A 6,213-nucleotide genomic window follows, 5' to 3' on the forward strand; every position below is an offset into this window, starting at 1 on the left:
AGAACGGCTTCCCCGCTGTTGGACGTCCTCTTATCTCGTTTCCCGGATCTTCCTTGCAGCAGTCAAGGGTTCGTGTGTTCTGTTTTCCACAGATCCAACAAAAAAGAATTTTTGGATTTCGATAGATTCTTGCCATATGTCCCAATTTCCCACACCTTCGGCATGCATTTGGTGCGTCTTGGATTCTCTGCTCGAAAGATTGGACTAGGTGGTTTCTTTCCTCTCTTAGCCTTGGAGGTCCGGTTTTCTCTTGTTCTTCCCGTATAGCTTCGTAATCACCAGCCATGTCGATTAGTTCTCCCAATGTTTCGAAGTCTCGTCGTCGGATATAAAGCTGGTAGTCCGGATGTGCATTTCGATAAATTCGTTCTAGTTGAGCAACGGCTCCTATATCTGCGTGTCGCATTAGAATTTGGATTGCTACAACATAGTCTTTGAATGTCTCCCGTGACCTCTGACGGCGGGCCCAGATTTCATCTTCTAACTTCTCAAAGTATCTTGCCGGTAGAAAGAACTTGAGAAAGTCAGCTTTGAAAGCGGTCCATAATTTCCACTGGCTGTTATTACTTCTATACCAATTTAATGCTTTATCCTTCAAAAGTTCTGGCATGGTACATGGTATTGTGTTAATGTTTAATCCATGGGCTTCCACCAACTCCTCGACTCGTTCGATGAACATCAGCGGGTCTTTGCCCCCGTCATATTTGACAGACGATTTCCGGACTTGTTCTATAGTTTGTGTAACAGGTGGAATTGTTATTTGTACATCGTTATTTAGTTCTTGTGTGATCGGTATTGTTTTTGTATGTTTACGCGCAAGGTCCCATAGCATTTCTCTCCGGACCATGTCATAATCTTCTTCGTCGATGTATGCTGCTAGTCTTCTTCGTAATTCATCTACGGATCCACTCGTTTCTAGTTGCATTTCGGACAAGTAGTGGATTAATTCATCTTTCCGTAAGTTGTACAACCAGGATTTACTCGGCGTGGTAGGTCTTCGAAGTTCTTGGTCGCCAATGTCGACCCTTGTTTTATGCTCTATAGACATAATTGATCTCCTTTCGATAATCGAGTTTAATATTTACCAATGTGGTTTTGTCCTGGTATTTTTGCGATAAATGTTACAGTCCCTCTGAAACTCAGTCCCTGCTCGGGCGCCAATTGTAACGACCTTTTTCCGTTCGTTACGTTTTGCTGGAGTAGCAAAGCGGTTGTCCAGGTTCGTTATAATAGAATTTATATCTTTGGGACTGAATTTTTTTAGGAACCAAAATAATAATAAATGAACTTGTAAATCGCTTGAGCTCCAAGCGACAAGTTCCTCGTTCTGTAAAATGCGCGTTCTTATATACCGATTTGACCGGAGCTTTTCGGTGTAGCGTACCGGTAAACGTCGTTGTTCGTGTTGACTTTTTGTGCTTTTCGTGTCTTTCTTGTGTATTTTGTGTATTGTCGTGTACTTCGTGTTATTTGCATTTTTGCGCACTTTTCTTCGCCTGCCTTTGTTTTCGCCGCGATTACGTTTTGATTACTTCGCGTTTCTATTTTTTTTTAAAACAAAATATAAAAACAAAATATAAAAATATATTTATAATTAAAATAAATATCAAAACAATATGCGTCAAAATATAAGTGAGTGATTTAATAAATGTGGAAATAGAATTTTAATGCTGCTGCGCAAAATCAGTGCCGGTGTAATTGAAATTGTAGCTTGTTTTCTCCGTCGGTAGTTTGTTTATACCTGGTTAATTAAAGAAAATATATTTTTAATCAATACAGTGTTTGTCCATAAAAGAAAAATAACCCAACCAAAGTATTTATAACAGAAGTGGGTTTTTTTGATGTGTTATATCTTACGTTTTTTTAAATAAATGTTTCCTTTCTCTATTTTATTTTTATGTTGTAAAAAAACGTAAACAGTGAGTGTTTTCAATGTTAGTAATTCATGTTTATTAATTAATAGTGCAAAAGATCTATGTTTATTAAATAAATGTATTGTTTATTGTTTAGTAAATGTTCAACGTATGTTTTAAATTAAAATATGTAAATAAAATTCCAAATTCATTTATAAAATTCACTTTTGTTCATTGCTTCTTCTTTAGGTTTGTGCAGTTTACGGATCAATGCCCGCGGCTCATCAGGCTAGTGGATTACAGGTAATGTCTGTACAATTAAGTGACCAAATATATATTAATAAATTTCTTATTTTTCAGGTATTTTCGATGTAATATTTTGGAGGGTGAGTTGGTTACTTATATTGTCTGATATAGTGCTGGTGTTGATTTTATGCTGACGGTCTGACGTCAGATTTGTATATAAGTACATGTATGGTTGAAATTGCTTTATGGAATTTCAGCCTTTACAGATTATATTCGTAATGTGCATCAGTAGTTACAAAAGCGGTGTACTGCTTAGAAAATTCTTCAATTTCTATCTGGTGGTATCCCATTCGTATATCTAACGTCGTGAAATATTTATTTCCGGCAAGCTGAGCAAAATGTTCTTCCATATTTGGCATTGGATACGAATTTTTCTTCGTGATTTTGTTTAAACATCTGTAGTCGACACAAAGTTGACGTTCTCCATTTTTTTTCTCAACTAGCACGATCGGATATGCGAATGGCGAATCGGATGGTCGTATAATATCGTTCTCAAGTAATTCTGCGATAATATTGGATACAATTTCACGTTTCACAAACGGTAATCGATACGGTTTCATATAATCGGGAGTAATAGTAGTGAGTTGTTTTTTCATTTTGTTGGTCACACACTTATCTATTTCAGCCGTAGATTCGGCGAATACGGTACTATATTCTGATAAAAGATTTTTTAATTTTTCGGTTTCAGATTTGTTCATGTCAGTAGTACATTGTGAGTTTTCTATTTGGCATCGAGCACCTTCTATAATAACACGGTTTCCTTCCTGGCACAATATGTCTCTACCCAGAAGTATGTCTTCCGGTATAAGATCATCTTCAACAATCAACATATCCGCACTGAATTTATTTAGGTTCACTTCAACGATCGCATATATTTTAGAAATACATTCAAATTTATCACCTGCAAAGCCTATAAGAAATACAGAGCAGTTCGTGTGGTTTTCAAAGTTTTTAGCAAAAGATTCGCGAACGAGTGTGTGTGTTTACTTTAATTTGTTTTGTTACATTATCTTTATTTTTATTACAAGATTGTTCACTAATTTTATTAATTGTCAGATTAGTTTTGGATATTTTTTTATCGGGACAGTTTTCAGTTTTATGTGTGGTGCGATTGCAATTGGCACATCGTTCTTTTCGTTGTGGTTCTGGACATTTAGCAGAGTAATGACCAACCTTTGAGCAGTTAAAGCATTTAACATTCTTCTCATTGTTCGTTTTAAAATTTTTCTCGTATGTTACGTATTTGGTCTCAGCGTTGCAAGCGGTATATGATGAAAATTTATTCTTCGCTTTTTTTTTTTTGTTTTTAAAAAACATACATATATTTATTGCATCTTCTCTTAAAATGAGACTAACAATATTTGGTTATGACTCTAAAATTGTTTTCAGTGTCGATTTGGATTTTGTTTTCGTGTATATTGCCCCTAGTTATAGGAACAATATGAAAAGTATTATTTCCAATCAGACTCGCAAGGATTGTAACTAGGTTATTTGAGCTGCGTTCACGCAAGTAGATTGGAGGCGGTTTAAAATTTTTGTTAATAGGCTGATTAGCTTCTTCTGTAGTTTCAGCTAATTCAGCAAATCTATTGCCAGAAAGAATGTTTGTAGTTGCACTATCTTTGATAGTTTTAGTTATTTTAGCACCTTTTGAATTACTTTTTTGAGGACTAAGTTTACGTTTCATATTTACATAGCTTTCCATGCCTGTTTGGACCTTTATTTTATTTTTTGGACTCGCTAAGTCGGAAAATGCAAGCGAAGTTGCTGAAGGTGCAATGTTTGACAAACTTTTGTCAGTTTGTGTAGTTTTCAGAGGCAACGTATTCGATGCGTCTATTACCAAATAAGCATTACGTTTACTTGGAATGCTTATCGTATGTCTTCTTTCTAGATATTGATTGCTCATTTGCATACGTGGTTATATATGCAAATAGCAGGTGTGCTATAAGATTTACTTAATTTAACTACTATTAATATTAATTGATATTAAGTTAAATTAACTATATAAATATAAGTAAAATTAAATTAAATTAATATAAAGAAGAAAATAATAAAAATAAAAATGAAGATGTAAAAAATAAAATGAAAATGTGTAAAATATTATACTTTATATTCTAATAATTAAACATATAAATAAAAACAAAAAGAGAAAAAAAACAATAATAATAATACTAAGAATAATAATAATAATAATAATAATAAAAATAATAATAATTAATAAAATAAATATCTTTAAATTCCAAAATCCAATGTTAGCACGTATGTTGGTTTTGATGTTGTGTTGTGTTGTGATGAATTGCGGGCTTCCAATTACAGCTTTTGTGGAACACGTTTGTAATAAAATACTAGCTGTCTCTATCAGCACTTTTTTGTTTTGTTTATATATTCACAAAACCGCACTGATATTTTGTTTGAATGCTTGCTCACTTTTTTTATTTTGAGCTTTAGAAAATAATTTGCTGTCTCTGTCAGCTATTTGAGTTTTTTTTTTATATTAAAGTTGTGCAAAAATCAACAAAAATCGAAAAAGCGCGCGCTATTTTCAAATTAATATTTTATGCACTTTTAACTTTTAGGAATTGTTTTTTTGTCCGAGAACGTTCTGTTTTTTATTTTTGTATTAATAACAAAAGTAATTCTTTTAAAAGTGATTGTTATTTACTTATTTTTATACTGAAATTTAAATTTTTCCGAGACCGGCTTAAAAACACGTCCGCTCACTAGAAAGTTCGAAAGCTTGAGTCGGAAAAATTTTAACTTCATTGTATGTATACGGTATAATTATTTATATCTCTAAGCAGATCGTTGTATGAGACATAATCATTTGAATTTTTTTTTCAAATCCGGGTCATTTATTCCCATTATTATATATCCTGCTATTGCTGATTCGGGTATTCCATCTCTAGTGCCTACAGATACCATTTTATACAAATATTCCTGCGGAGTTTCGTTACCTTGTCGTTTGGTATGCGCCATTTCAAGATGAACATCAGCAATATTTTCACTGGAAGGAAAATCAGCAGTAAACTTCGCGACAAACTGTGCCCATGTTAAAAATATTTCTTGTGCATCCACCCAGTGTTTTGCATAACCATGCAATTTTTGCTGGACTGCAAACAGTAAAACTTGATCGTTCCATTTATATGCGTAACGTAAGCTTTCTATCCGCTTGATAAATTGTTTTGAGGAGCTCGATTTATCCGATGATGGGTCGAAATTCGGCAAAAGTGTGATTACATCACGCACATTTCCAAATTGATTTTGGCATTGCAATGGGGAAAACAACTGGAATATATTGAGATGCAATATCATGTTTTTCGTGTAGTGAATCCATGTGACTCACTGTTGACATATTGTAAGCATAATTTGATCGAGAGCACGTTGTTAGTGTTTGTAAAAAGGCGGTTGTTGTATTGGAGCTGATGACTGAAATAACTGTGGTGTTGTTGGTCTAAGACGATTAGCGTGGACATAAGAAATCGTTGGATATTGTTGCGATATAGACGTATATGGAACACTCATAACGGCACAGTTATTACTTGCAATAAATCGCGAGGTCAACATATTATTGTTTACGCTTGTCTGCATTTCCGGACACATTATTGGTGAATTTAAAACAGTTGAGCAGACTGGCATCACGTTGGACGTGGTCATGTAGTTACCTATTGGTGACGACATTACTGGCGGTTGAAACATTTGACTTGTAATTATATTTTGGTTTTTAACCTCTTGTAGCTTTCACATTTGTGCAAGGGATTTTTCTAACACTTTAATTCTTTGTGTTAAAGTATCATTTGCTGTCTCGTACTCATCATCATTTTCTATTTCTTCCAACTATTTGGAAGAAACTCGTTCAATCTGAATGTATAAAAATTAATTTTGTTGTAGTTGTTTGACGTTTTAACTATTATAAAGTTTTTTTTTTTTTTTTTACTTCGTCAATACGTATACGGTTATGAATATGGAAAAAAATTGCTTCATATGAAACGATCGCTAATTTCATACACGTGCATCTGATTTTCAAGGCGAAACACAAAACGTATGTGTCCAC

Source organism: Teleopsis dalmanni, chromosome 1, assembly GCF_002237135.1.
Source record: "Teleopsis dalmanni isolate 2A chromosome 1, ASM223713v2, whole genome shotgun sequence".
Classification (NCBI taxonomy): Eukaryota; Metazoa; Arthropoda; class Insecta; order Diptera; family Diopsidae; genus Teleopsis; species Teleopsis dalmanni.